Here is a 14,707-nt window from a genome sequence, read left to right as displayed (position 1 = left end):
TGGGAGAAAGCTACATCTCTAATCCTCGAATTAAACTTATTTACCCACGCATAAGGGAAAAAAACTGAGCCTGAGAGATGCCCTGAGATTCAAAATTCAGTAGATTTTGCTTCTGGTTCCATTAGATTCTTTCCTTCTTGAATTTCAAAGACTTTTAAGCAACGGAGTCATGCTACATAGGAAAATTACATGAAACAATCTGACTTTCAGAAGAATGATTGTTATGGTTGAACCTTGGAAAAAGCAGTGAGAGGCCAGCTTAAAGTACTAGGCGTATCTTATTGTCAGTCTTACAACACTGAGCTACGTTCAGCTGTGATAGTCTATTTTCTTGGCAGGTTTTCATATTGCATTCAGGAAAGCGAAGTTATTTCAGGCTGAACAACAGCAACAACTATTCATGTCCTTCGAACAACACATCCCATGTCTCTTTACTGTCAACTAATCTGATTTGTGTATATAAGTTATTACCCTGTCAGCTTATCGGAAAGGACCCAGTCATACATCCTCTTACTTCAGGGGAAAATCACAACAGCCTTAAGAAAAAACTTGCACTGAGTACCACGATGTGGCCGATACCAGAAAAATGGGAGCGGTTGGCAAATGAAAGCGCACAGTCCCTTCCTTCCCGTGCCAGCCCACCGGTGCTGTGACTTAGTTTATCCCAGCGGACTCCTGATGTCCTGGGGCCTTGGGTGTTTGTTCTGATTCCTTGCCTGTAATCCCACCTATGGAGTCAGATATCGGACTGAGATTGGGTTAAACTTGATGCTGATCCTACCACATTCTTCCCCAATTGCATGAGGAAAGTCCAGGGCAGTGATAGAAATCTTCCCTCTCTGGGTATCAAGCAACATATGCCACCTTTGTCCCTGTGAAAGCCTAGTTGTACTGCCCTAGGAAGACGCTAGAAAAGAATTACATATGTATATATGGGAGGCAATTGCTGACAACGACAGCAACGTTTTGACATCTGGCTTCTGAAAAATAGAATCCAGTTCTTGATTCCACTTGCCATCCTATATACAAACCCCACCCACGTGTGGTGGAAATGCACCAAACAGGAGGAAGTTGCAGCCACTCTATGAGAAAGGTCACAGAAAGCACCAGGGAGGTCTGCTCCTCCTGAGTTTCTTGCCTGCCAGCACAAAGGGAAGTCATAATCTTTCAGCTTCAGCTTCCCACCTGTAGAAAAGGCCTATTTTCTGGCTTATACAGAAGGCTTGGGAGAATGATCTTTTCAGAAGCATTTGCACACTACAGCAAGAATAGCCATAATAAAGAGACAACCTCCACCAGCAAAATCTTCAGGGGAGCCTGGAGTTGACTTTTAGCTGTGTCCTACATTTTAGCATGCATTACATAAACATGTATACAATACTTGGCATATGTAGCACTTACAAGAAATAGCAGGCTTTTAAAATAGTCAAGTCAATTAACTGATAGGAAAACCATATCTCTGTCCTTAGAAAGATAAAAATACACGTTTCTATTAAATAAGTAAAAAACTACCTTTCTTCTTAAAATTCTCCTTAGTAAATCTCCAATCTTATTCTGTCCCTTCTAAATATCGGAAGGCTTTTTTGAGGAGCAGTCTCAATCCCAGTCTCTCCCAACAGACTAGCACGTGCATGCTCAGTCGGCACTAGCAGGGCTCTGACTCCGTGGGAACAATGACAACACGATAGTCTTGTCATCTGGAATATCCATTTAGTATCCATTTAGCATCCTACTCTTTCAAATATTTTATGTTTGGTCTTCATTGCTGTTTCCTTTAACCTAAGTCCTGTAAAACCTGAAGGCAAAATTATGTACTTAAGTTTCACAGTGATCAAGAATTATCTGACTGATGGAATTGTGATGTGTTAGAAAATATCTTGTAGCCCCTAAAGAGGAAAAAAAATCAATCACAGAACCTATGAGAACATCTAACTATTCTTTCATAAAATGTTTAGCTGTTTTACATGTTACAAAGGTCAGTTTATCAGAGCTATAAATAACAGTACAGCACACTAAAAGTCAGATTAATGTATACCAATACAAAATGTATTCCATCAGGCAGTACAGTCATTCATGTAGATAGCTTTAGTCAGTCTATTACTAACCTGATTTGATACTCAGGATACTTATAATGGATTTAATTTGGTAATAATAAAGTATTGCTTATGCTAATGGTGCTATCCAGATTAATAGGTTTTAAATGGTTAGTGCTATTTTACTGTCTCTTTGTGACTAATGAACTAGTCTATATATGCACTGTATGTGGAATGATGGAGACCAATAATTTAAGCAACAGCATTACAGTGGTATCGATATGGGACATCTGAAAGGTTTTCTTCTTATACGTTAAAAGGTAAAGTTGAAGTTTATGAAGGAGAAGTGGTCTCAATGTTTAATGTGTGCAACAGAAACTGTAAATAGCTGACAGAACACTAGGAAATTGGTACCGTTTGAGTGCCTCACCACTCCTCACTCAAACCATCTGTCAGGCACTTCTTCAGGAAAAAAAATCCACAATTTTTAGAAATGTTTGTTCTGAAAATGCAAATTAATATTTTATTTATTTCCAGTCACACAGATGGATCTGTTTCTTACACCATGCCTGCAGGGAGATACGGTGCTTATTTAACTACTTCAGAAAAAGGTTGTGAAGGCTCAGGTGGCCCATCCAAGATAAGTTTAAAGTCTCTGTTTAGCTTTGCTAAAGGAGAAGGAGTGGAGTGGACGAGGACACACAGAGTGCGGTTTGACAAGTGTCTTCAGCTTGTGTCCAGCTCTGTTGCAGATGCTGAAAAAGCCAGTTTCGCCCTCGCCTCTCCTGCTCACGGCCTCCAGCCCCCACTGCAAGTGCGTTGCTGGTGCCGCTGTCAGTGCAGCTCACACAAGTACTAATGCCAGCAGAGGAGAGGTGGTGGAACAACAGGGCTAGCGACATCGGGAAGAGGACGCCTTAAGCTTTAAGCAGCTTGTGAAACTTCACTGCAGAGCCCCAGCTCACCAAGCTGCTCAAATATATGCCTAACTTGAGGCACACAGACTATCGGTAAGAAAATATTGAAGCATATGCTTTAACTTAAAACACATTATTAAGTGCTTCCTGAATTGAGATGATTTCCTTCTCAGTATTTCTCCTCTTCCCATCCAGCATGATTTTATTTTTTCACTCCCTGCCAATATGCACTTCATTTCCCTCTTTGCATATTGCCAGCGATCCCTCGACTTTCCGATTGTGTATTTTTTCATTCTCTTAGGCTACTTCTGTCTTAATGTGTAATGCAGGGCCAGGGCATGGTTTCAGCCCTCTGCACGCAGTCATGTATGTTGTTCAGCAGTGAACATGTTTCCTGGCAGGGTTTTGGCTTGTGCCAAATAGCAGTCTGCCAGATAGATACACCTGAGCACAGCCTGGGGAATAGCATGGGCTCAGGGCTGTTCCTGCCAGGCACTGTGTGTGATGCCGCTCTATTTGGGGAAGGCATTGAAGATGCAAGCCCTCAGGGACAGAGAATGGGCCCTAGCCTGGTTCATTGACTAGCATAGCTATAGCTTTGTTGTCTTCTGTGTTGTACGAGTCTGGTTGAAAAGTAGTAAGAACCAAATTAAAACGTCCAAATATCTGGCTGCTAGGGTATTTTTTACATTTTATTCTTTTGACCAAAATCCATGTTAATTTGCACTTCAGGAACATCTGTTCCCTACAGTCATGAACTGTCTTTAGCCAGTTTTCTTCTCTGAAACCAAAGATGCAATTCTGATTTTTTGAAAGGAAAGCATTTCGCCTAAACTATTTAACAGACCTTTACACCTGCCTAGGGCAGAGAAAATAAGACAAAAAGATGGCCTTTAATTTATTATATGGCTGTGAGTGAGGCTGCTGTGCCCATTGCTCACAGCACACAGGGTTAGCTGCTGCCAACTTTTCTGTAGTTTCAGAAATTTCTGGATTGTTGAAATATAATTACAGTTTAAATGAAGATGCCACAGACTTTAATTTGCTCTTTTAGTCATTTCTACAGTCCAGGGACCTTGAGCCAGGAAGGCAGATGGCCATGCTGTCAGCCCAGGAATGAATCTACTGGTACATGTTGGTATCCACCAACTGACTTTCCCCAGCTGAACAGGCTTCTTGCTAGTTCCTTAACAAAATATTGTTATTACACTGGCAATTACAATTTTTAGCTTTAGGGTAAAAATGCTTTTTAAAAAGTCTGTCAATGTCCTTATTGACCAAAAAGAAAATCTTACTCCTTTTTTTTTTTCTTTTTCCATCTCCAGTGATTCCTCATAATTATACTGAGACCACAACTAAAATTGTTAACGAACAACATCCAATGAATGCAACTTGTTCGAATTCAGTAGTGTCCACCCACGTGAAAAATACAATAATTCTCAGAAAGTAAGAAAACCATGTGCATGCATACTAATAGTCACTGGAGATGGGAAAGTGTTTGTATTAGTGTACTGATTTGGGCCAAATTGTACTTCTCCTCCTAGAGGTGTGTAAGAAATGTCACTGTCTGTGAGAAAGGATGGAGGGCACAGGACACTTAAGTATTTGTTTAACTTTAAGCCCAAGAGAACATCACTGAAATCATCACTAGGTTTATTCCTTACACTTAACAGCACTTAACAGTAAGTATACCTTTACACACCAGCTTGACTGCAGACTTCAGCGTACTGTACTGACTCTATGCAATTTTACCCAGCTCCCATTGATGTAAGAATTATTGTGCAGTCCTTAGTGGGTCTTAAGTGACATTAAATAGTCCATTAGAGAAGTGTTGTTTCCGTTACAGTTTACAATTTTAACATTTAAAGACTATCATTAAAATATGTAGCTTTATAACATACTTTGTTCGTATATGTAGCAGATTGCTACTTACTGGCAACTAGTCATGTATTAATTTTTCAGAAACATGTTTCCTGAATATGACTAGTGACTCACATCCCTTTCATATCTCTTTATTACAGATGAATGGCATATGGATTCTGAAATGCAAAACATACGCTGAACACCTAATTGGGCTGACAATGGCTCAAAAATATTAGAAGTTCAAAAAAATCAGTTAACACAAAGTTTGCTGCCTGGGTATTTCACATTTATAAACTTGTGGTATTCAGAAAATAGAGTTTATATTGATCTTTTAAGTATTAGAATTTGTTACATCATGACAAATCAGTATCCTGCTGGAGATCTTTTAATGCATTTCTCTTTCCAAAGCAAAAGATATAACATGCAATGTCTCTTTCATTATGAAGAGGAAAAACAGTGCAAGGAAGAACTGAAATTTTCATTGAATGCTTCTCCATATAATCTTTGAAACTGAAACTTTGAAATCATGCAAAAGCCCAAAAGTAGTCACACGTTTGCAGAAAGAGAGGCTAATTTTGACTGAAAAAAACCCCCATAAATTGGTAGGAAGGTAAGAGCTGCCACTAGTGCAGCCAGGTGAAAGCTCCGTGTAATTTACTGTCCTCAAAGTGTGGCCAGTTACATTGCTCAGGGAAAGAATTTCCTCTTTTTGTCTCCTGAATCTTTTCTGTGGTACACCCTCTTCTGCCAGTCAGCCAGTAGTTTAGGGACTGAGCCCCTGAGCATCTGTGTGCCTGTGGGCCGTAGCTTTAATAGCCGATAATGGGCTATCTCACAGCTAATGAGGCGAATCTTGTTTTGAAGACGTTCATACTATGGTGCCCCACTGCATTCTTCTGCCCCGGGTCCACGCTTTAACCGTGCGCTGTGTCAAGAAGTGGTTCTTTTTTGCTGGTTTTAAATCTGCTATCAGGTAGTTTTCCTGGAGGGAGGGAGGGAAGGAGGGAGGGCACCTTGTGTGGTTTTAGATTTTGAGAATGTCAGCGAGCGTTCACTTCTGGCTCACCCTCTCCTCATGATTAATAATTTAATAGATACTACCACAGGGATGGCCACCCTTCGTAATCCACAAAACCCTTCCTGCGCCTGAGAGCGCCGGGGGCTGGCACCCGTGCCTCGGGAGCTGCGTGGCAGGGAGCTCGAGGGGCGGTGGGCAGCGAGGAAAAACAACCGGCTCCCGAAGGGCTGCCGCTGCGGCAGCCACCGCCGGCTCCCGCCCTGCCTGCCCGAGGCCTGAGCCCGCGCAGCAGTCCCACCGGCAGCACAGTGGGCAGAAAATGACCAGAAGTGCATTTGGTATGTGCCACCCTAGATTTCTATGGCTCTATAGCATTTTTATTCCTTTCATTTCTGAATAACTCCCAATAATTTCTCTGTCGTCTTGGCCAGCGCTGAACACTGAGCTGATAGTTTTGCAGAACTGCCCATAATGTCTTCCAGACCTTTTTTTGCTTGGTGATAGCTAATATAGACCCCGTGTCTGTGATGGCGAGTTTAAAGTTAGATCTCTCCCCGTTTTGTGCTTGCTGACAATGAATTTTATTTCCCTTCTATCTCCTGCATACGTGAAACCTTGAATGGTACAGCTTCAGGTATTACAGAGATTTTAATGTACTGTATGACAGGTTGGTTAAGACTGTGACAAAACTGGTAGAAACACTTCAAACTTTATTATACACATTTTTGAACTGTAAATACATTAAGATGTTTATTCTAAAACATGTTGTTTTATTTCTTTACTTTCCAGCTGAAGTTTTGATGAAATTCTTCATGAGAATTTTTGAGAACAATATTTCTTAGGCACAAATAAGTCCAATACAGAAGTGTGATAAGCTTTAAAGACATATATTACCTGTTAATTTCAGTGAATCAGAATTTCAGATGTTTTGATTATCTGCTGTCATGTACATGAGCAGAATTTAAATCACTGACTCCAAAGAGAAAGGCTCTGATGAGCCTCAAAACTGAAAGCTTTTCAGTTACCCCGTTCCACAGATTTTAATAAAAGCAATTGGTCTTGTTAAAACATTTATTTATGATCCACCGCTACAACAGTTGAAACAACATTGACAACTTTTTTGATACCAAAAGCGATGCATTACTATGCATGAATAACTCAGTGGCATGAGACATGGGTAACCAAAGGACACTCTCTAGGTGTGTCAAACAAATTACGACAACAACTGTGTAAAGTTTCCTTTGAGCTTGTTCAACTGAATGATCAACTGAAGAAAGTGCACTATCAAAGGTAACTACTATCTGGCAGTAAAGGAAGTTGTTCACTCATTTGTTAAAAAAGCCTAACTAATACCTAAACTGCAAATACTGTGTATGTCAGTATTGCCAACACATTCATGTGTTGTACTCATTATCCCCAAATCTAATCTTTTCTTACAGTTATAGAGAAAATTCTTGATATTTATCCCACTTTTGGCAAAAGTGGTGATGTAGGGGTAACACTTATACTTGCTTTCAGACGGAGGATGTATTTTTATCTCAAATTACGCTGCTTACACATGAATTAGACGGAACTAGCCCGGCTTGCATTTGCTCATGTCCATCTTCACGATTTTCCAATTGCTGAGTTTCCAGACTTTCATAAACCAAAGACTAATTCCTTATTCAAATCAGTAGCGTGAAGGCCTGGAAAGTTCAGGAATGGGAAAGAACTTAAGAAAGTCCAAGACCTATAGAAAGTGGCTGAGGTCCTTCAGTAGGTGGCACACTTCCCTCTGGATCAGTTGTGAAGGAAGGTATTTGCAGGATGCTCGGGGCGCTGCCCTGTGGGAAGATTCCTGAGATGCAAAACCAGGAGGGCAACCAATGTGGTTAGGAAGGTTCCCATGGCATGTGCCAGAAGAGTAAGGGAGATAGGATAATATGGCCAAATTCTAGGTAGCTGCAACTTAGTAATGTCATTTTTCTTATCCAATGTGCCCTCTGCCGTTTTGAGATGCCAAGATACTCTCCTTTACTGTTTTCAGGTTGTCACTACTCACTACTAAGAGTGGTCTGCCCCCCTGTCTCTCTCCAGACGGTACATGAAATTCTCTACACATGAAGCACTCGAGCTTTCTTTGAATTGGAAGATGATGCAAAATTGTAAGTTGCCCGTTTGAGAAGAATGCTAAATGAAAGGCTATCAGGTCTAATGGGAATATAAATAACTAAGCTTTTAGAAAATTAAGTCACTTAATTGTTCAGGTTATATATAACTCAGAAGTTGCTAAATCACATCATGTCTTTGGCAGGCTCTTCCTTCAGCTCTTCCTAGAAAAAGTGGGGCAAGGAGGGGGAGAGAACTGAGTATAGTATACAAAATACATAGGAGCTATTACTTTTTATTTAAAGAGAAATAACCAGTGCCTGATAACATGGCTCACATGTTAGCAAGGCAAAATATTTTCTCAAAATGCCTAAAAGTAAGGGTCTTTCAAAAACTTAATTGGGTTGTGATATCAAAAAGGATGATCAAAGAGAATCTGGCTATAGCACTTACAGGGTTCATTTATCTCACATGAGAAGTGCACATAATCACTTGGCTGAGCTTCTGGTCAGCATTGTAGATTTTCCTATTCAGCTTGCTAATTAGCTGTGAAAAAATGGAAATGAGTAAAAATAATCAAATTTTATTTAAAAATCTTTTCCCAGAATTCATGGGCTTTAAAAAATGTTCCCATGAAAGGACATAATTTCAGAAAATTCTGCCTTTTTCATTTTTCCCCCCTTCCAAGGTCAAGTGATGACATGTTATTATCAAGCTGTTGATACACATGGCATGTTAGTTCTGCATCTGGAAATACTTTATGGGGAGAAAATCACTTACTTACTTTTTTTTTTTTTTTTGAGGGAAAGCTCAATATAGCAGAAAAATATTTTTCCTTCAGGAAATAGAGCCATTTGTTCATTACCAGGCAAACAGTACTCCCCTTCCTTTGGGCCCTCTGCCAGAGTTATTTACACACAGGCTTGTTCAAGCTAACCACCTTGGCTTCTTGCTCCTTCACACCATTTGATACTGTATGAGCTTGAAGCTGTTGTGGATAAAGCAGATCTTCACTGTGACTTCTTTGTGTTCTGTGGAGGAGTCATGGGCACACTCCCCTGTGAAGAAAGATTACCCTTGTTTATGTAGGAGAGTAGACAAACAAGATACAGCAGCCCAGATTCAAGGAACGCACAGGGAGAGGTGTTGGGAGGGTGAATCGGCAATGTCTTTCTCTCTTTTCTCGTAAGGTAAGACGGCACTTGAGCAAAATGAAAGCAATGCGTACAAATGAGAAAATGGAATGCTGTGGCTGGAAATACATTTTATGGTATTAAATGACTGCTATGTGCAACTCACAGCTGCTAGTTATCTCTGAAAAGAAGAGCTTGAGATGGTCAGTAGAAGGTAGGTATCTCTCAAAATCAAAATCCCCTCAGTTATCCGAATTAATACTGCTCTACAAGCTGATTTTGTGATGCGTTCAGTATCCAAAGTAAAGCAGGAAACAAATGCAGCCCTTTCAGGACTCTCGACAAGTCTTCTGATCTAGCTCAGTCTCCCTTCACGCCCTCCTTCCCAGCCCCAAAACCGCTGGGGATGCCCCCTCAGGCTCTTCAGGAGTCCCTGAGGAGGGGCCAGAGGCAGGGACCCTCACCCTCGTCCCAGCATCCAGCTCAGGGCCCTTCTCTCACTCATGAGGGGAGAAAGATCAGATCCTCCAGAGAGTCCTTTCTCCATACAGAGGAGGGAGTATACCCCCCTTCCAGCACTGGAAAGCCAGCAGTTTTACTGGTAAGTGTACGGAGCGCCGAGTGTAACTAGGGAGCTCCAAAAGGCGGGGGTGGAGGTGGAAGGGGCAAGGACAACAAGAGACATTGCAGTCCAGGCAGGCAGAGAAAGGAGTGAAGGAAAAGAGAAGGAAGCTCCTACACAAATAAGCATGATGCGTTTTAAAAAGCATTGATAGGAAACTATCCGTATTTGTTTATTTATGAGGAAGGCCATTCCCAGACAGCTTCCCATAGATTTTCTCACTTAATAAAACCTTAAGAAAGAGGATACTAAACAGAGAAATAACACCACCAACACTAATTTTAATTTGCCGTCCTGCCCTCTGAGACTTTCAGAAAATTGGATACATTTGGTCCATTTTGCTTTACACTACTCACGCTGAAATCAATAAATAGTATCAACCCCTTTATATAAAGGAATTGTCTCTTTTGGTGCGGCTGTATCTGTAACAACTTTGTGAAGAAATAGGTAAGAGCTTGTGGGTACAGGCTTAGGGACCAAGTAATTTTTTCCCAAAGTAAGAAAGGATGAATTGCTTTAAAATTGTTAGCTATTTTAGGAATGCTTATTTAACATTTTAACTCAACTGTACTATTATAGAAAAATTATGTAATGCTTTCTATTATCTACTTTGGGAGCAGCACAGTTTACAAAACCGATGGATTCTGTATGTTCTGAGATCAAACCAAGTTTTCAGAATAATTTATAGTGTTTAATAAACTGTGAACATCATTGCTGAATATTATCATTCTGTACCGCGCTTGCTACTAGCGGCAGCTGTGATGGCCGAGGTGCTTTCCAAGCAGCAAGACTGTCTTCTGATGAATCTGCAAAATCTGTACTTAAATAACAGCTGTAAATCTGACACCTGAAAGCTCTCTTAGTTCCTTTCTCAGTGTAGTTGTAAAAAAAAAAAATCTAGAGGGAAATGATAGGATGGTATGATGCAAGGACATCATTGTTAAGTTATGTTGTTGTCACAAGTAGGCGAGAGAAAGTGATTCAGATGTGTGCTGCCTCTCTGTGGAGTTACTGGCAGGAGTTTGTGAGGGAAACTACCCGGGCATCCCAGCTGGCGTCCCTCTGCGGGACAGTGCTCCTGCCTCCTGCTCCTCGTGGGAGGGGAAAGGGGCGTCAGTGGGGGATGAAGGTAAGTTTGCACTCCATCACACTCATTCCCCTACAATGTTGCACAAAGGGCGAGTGGGTTGAAGGAACCATGCAAAGACCTCCCCGCCTCTTTGCGGGGCTGGAGGGTCTCCTCCAAGCTAGGGACTCCGGCAGCTGCAAGCTGCACAGCCTGTCAAAGCCTGCTCCGGGGCTTGAGCCAAACAAATTATGTGCGACAGTTGAGGTCTCTGAGCACATGTCACTCTGGCTTCAGTCTCTTCCCTGGGACCACTAAGGTGCCCAAGAGTTGTAACTCCAGCAGGTACCTTGTGGAGTCACAGTGAAGGAAATGGAGGTGGCTCAGATGCTGCAACACTGAGAGAAAGAGAGTGTGGGAAAGGACACGAAGTAAAACTTGTTGAGATAACCAACGTAATTGGAAAAAGACTCTTATTTTGAAAAGCATTACGGAGAGAACAATTATACTTTGCTTTGAGAATAATTGTCAATAAACACTTTATTTAAAATTAGTTTGAACGTTGAACCTTGTTGCAGTAGCTTCTGCCTCTGTGACAATAAAAATGAACTTCTGAAGTCCTGTGAGGAGAGAAGCAGACAATGCTGAGCATACAGCAAGAAGTCAAATGTGCCGGTCAGGAGTCTGCAGCTTCCCAGGGGGGAAGATACTGGCAGCCATCATTTGGGGGCAGAAGTAAACGCAGTTGCTGTGGAAAGCGGCAGGATGGGAAAACCTCAATTTAAAACAAATCCTAAGCACTCCTGTCTCCCATTGACTTATTCTGACGTGACATCAAATAAAGACCACAAGCGCAAGGTCAATATGTTTACTCAGACAGAATAATTCCAGTCAAACAATACTCAGTGTCAGGAATGACATTATCACCTACACTGAAAACCAGGAAAACAAAGACAGACATGCTCCCAGACTTAACGAGGAGCAAGCAACTCTTTGTTAGCTGCAGTTCAGTTCTCCTAGTATTGAACACGCTGGCGGGAGCCAGCCTTTTATGCAACAGAAGTCATCAGTTATTGTAAAATTATGATCACGCGAGGTGCTTGTGCCCATATCACTCGAGGCGAGTCCCAAGAAATTCTGAGATGCTCCTGCACCTCCTGGATGGAGCACAATGAAGCCCTGCGAACCTGACCCAAAGGCCACCAAAGCCAACAGGGGCCCAGGACCACATCAGGATGACAAAGTATTTATTAATGGATTCTGTGCCCCTGTATTGCCAACTCCAAGCACTGAATTAGTCCCTAAAAGCTGCAGGAATGACTTAAAGTTCTTAACTACTAAAATTGTGAAATAATAGTTTTATTTGCCCTGGCATCTGCCGTAAGAACTACTGCTTTCAGGGTTTATGCATACGCTCTTTCTTTTTCATCCATAAGGCTGAGCTTTTTTTCTTGACACGAGCCAAGGTATCAATCTCAGGTGCTAGCACGACTTCCCATGTCACGGCGTCGGCACTGCAAGTTGGCATCGCTTCGAATCACCTTATGGTAGCCTTCAAATGCGCCTGAATGGCTTCCCCAAAAGAAAATGATTCTGCTCCGAAAATTAATGCTTTTAAATCTGCTTGCAAACCCCCAGCACGCCCCTGCGCCGCCGCGAAGCCAAACCAGCCCAAGCCAGAGCAGCGACCCCCGCGCTGCCGAAGCGGCCGGGCAAGGGAACGGCCGGGTGAACTTTACTCTTCGAGCAGCCGTGGCAAATCTAAGGAACGCCGTTCCTCATAACCTCGCTGGGGTCTCGCTAACCCAAAGCCGCGGTTAGCAGCAGCACCCAGGGTGCCGGAGCCGGACCTGGCCCGGGTCCGGGTCCGGCGACGGCTCCGACAGCCGGCGGTAGGTTCGCGGCCGCGGGAGAGCGGTGGGGCGCTCCCACGAAGCGTCAAGCGCCGTCTGGCCTGGCCTGGCCTGGCCCCGCCGAGCGGGTATTCCCCCTGCGGCGCCCCTGCCCCGGGGGCGGGCCGGCTCCAGGGCCGACGGGGGGCGGTGGCTGCTGCGGGAGACCGGCCCCGACACCGGCCCCGACCCCGGCCCCGCCCCGCCGCCGGACGTTGCGGGCGCTCATTGGCTGCGGGCGGCCCCGTGAGCGGCGGGGGGGGGGAGGTGGGGGCGCGAGCTCCGGGTGGCCGTTAGCCGACGTGAGGTGGCGGCGGCCGCCCCCAGCGAAGAGAGCGGCGGCGGGGTCCCTGCCCTCGGTCACCGCCGGCACTGTCCGTCCGTCCTCCCGGTGGCACGGCCCGCTCTCGGGGAAGGCGCTGGCGGCGAGAGGCTGTTAAAATTAATGCGTGCCTCTGCGGCAGAGCCCGGGGCAGCTGAAGCGCCCTCGGCTGCGCCTGCCGCGGGCGGGCCCCCTGCCCTCCGAGGCGGCGGCGAGCCCCGCCGTGCCGTTGTGCTGTGCGGCCCCTTTTAAAGGGCTGTGTACCAGCTGGTGAGCGAGGGTCGGGGCGGCCGCCCGCCCGCCCAGCGGGCAGAGCCGTGCCCGGTTTCGGAGGCGTCTGCCGGGGCCGGCCGGCAGGTTGCGAAGCCGGGGCCGGCGGCGGGCACGGGGAGCCCTGGCGTTGTATTGTTCGCCCCGAGAGAGAAGGTGGTGGTGACCGGACAAGAGCGAGGGGGCGGCGAGGCCGAGGGAGGAAAAAAAGGGAGCGGAGGGAGGGGAGGGGGCAGGAGGATCCCACGTTCGCGCAGGACGTTCTCAGGCCGGGAGGAGGCTCGGCTGGTGCGCGGCGAGTCGGGACTGGCTCTCCGGGGAGTTCCCTCGGCGGGGAGGGGGAGGGGGAGCGGCGGTCTCCGCCGGCGGGGAGAGGCCGCGGCTTCGCCCTCCGAAGCCCTGCCTCCTCCCTCCCCTCCCTCCCCGCCTGCACGGCGCACCTCTCCCCTCGCCGTCGCCCCGCCGCCTCGCGCGCACAGACACGGGCGGGCAGCGCCCATCACCCCGCGGCCGGGCGCTGCCGGTCGCGCCCCGCTCGCTCCCCGCCGGCGCGCGGGGGGACCCGGTGACGTCACGGGCGGCGCGCTCGCCGCGCTCGCTCCGCGCTCGCCGCCCCGTAACTTGTGTTCTGGGAAGTGGTGCCAGGAATAGCCCGGCAGATCCGCCCGCAGCGCGGAGCGCTCCCTCCCGCCTCGGCCAGGGCGGGCTGCGGCGGCCGGGCCTCCGCCTCTCCCCCGTGCAACACCGGCCCCTCCGCCACTGTCAGGGTGATGGTGGTGATCCTTTCCAAAAAGAGGGAGAGAAATGACCTGCCTTAAGATAAACGCGTGAAACGGGCGCCCCGCGGCCGCTGGAATACCTCTGTCTGTCTTTATATATAAAGAAGCACCGCGAGCCGCCTCACTCCAGGCAAGCCCTTAGCAAAGGAGCAACAAGAGCGCCCGGCGGGATCAGCAGCGGCAGCGGCAGCAACAACGAGAAGGGCAGCGGGAGGGCTTCCCTCCTTCCTCCTCCCTGACTTTCCAGGTGAGCAGCAGCGGCTGCTGCGGGCAGCCCCCTCCTCCCCGCCCGCCGCCCGCCCGCCGCTCGCCCCCTGTCACCGGCACCAGCTGACAGCCGCGCCGAGCCGCCGGCGGGGGGGTCGGCTGCCGGCGGCGGGGGGCACTCCGGCGGCGGGGCTCGGACGCGGGGCGCCGCGGGGCTGGGTTTCGGGCCGCGGCAGAGCGGGCGCTTGCCGAGCGGGGGGTCTGACGCCAGCGCTCCAAGTGCCGCCGGAGCAACCGGCGGCGCGGCCGCCGGCGGGCGCCCCCCGGCCCTGGGGCTGCAGGGGTAAATGGAGGGCAGGCGGCGGGAGGCGCGGGGGAGGGCGCCGGCGGGGGAAGCCGGCGGGGCTGTAAAACCGCCGGACCGGTAAGTCACTTCTGTGGCGGCGGCTCTGGGCGCTGGCAGTCACCGGCACCGTCCCCGGGGCACCGCGGCCGGC

At 46.9% G+C, this 14,707-nt stretch overlaps 2 protein-coding genes across 8 annotated transcripts in view; one reads left to right on the top strand and one right to left on the bottom strand.

Annotated features, from left to right (window-relative positions):
* The window catches only part of PEX3 (peroxisomal biogenesis factor 3), a 261,856-nt gene that overhangs the window by 208,298 nt on the left and 38,851 nt on the right, over positions 1-14,707 (bottom strand). The window lies entirely within an intron of this gene.
* HIVEP2 (HIVEP zinc finger 2) overlaps positions 13,846-14,707 on the top strand; it is a 144,492-nt gene continuing 143,630 nt past the window's right edge. For all 7 annotated transcript variants that reach the window (XM_075146009.1, XM_075146004.1, XM_075146005.1 and 4 more), the window contains exon 1: positions 13,846-14,250. The gene's annotated coding sequence lies outside the window, so the exon portion shown is untranslated. The remainder of the gene's footprint in view (positions 14,251-14,707) is intronic.

The sequence above is a fragment of the Calonectris borealis genome, chromosome 3 (assembly GCF_964195595.1).
Source record: "Calonectris borealis chromosome 3, bCalBor7.hap1.2, whole genome shotgun sequence".
NCBI classification, from domain to species: Eukaryota; Metazoa; Chordata; class Aves; order Procellariiformes; family Procellariidae; genus Calonectris; species Calonectris borealis.
Note: the sequence above shows the minus strand (reverse complement) of the source record. Positions and strands in the feature narration are given on the sequence as shown.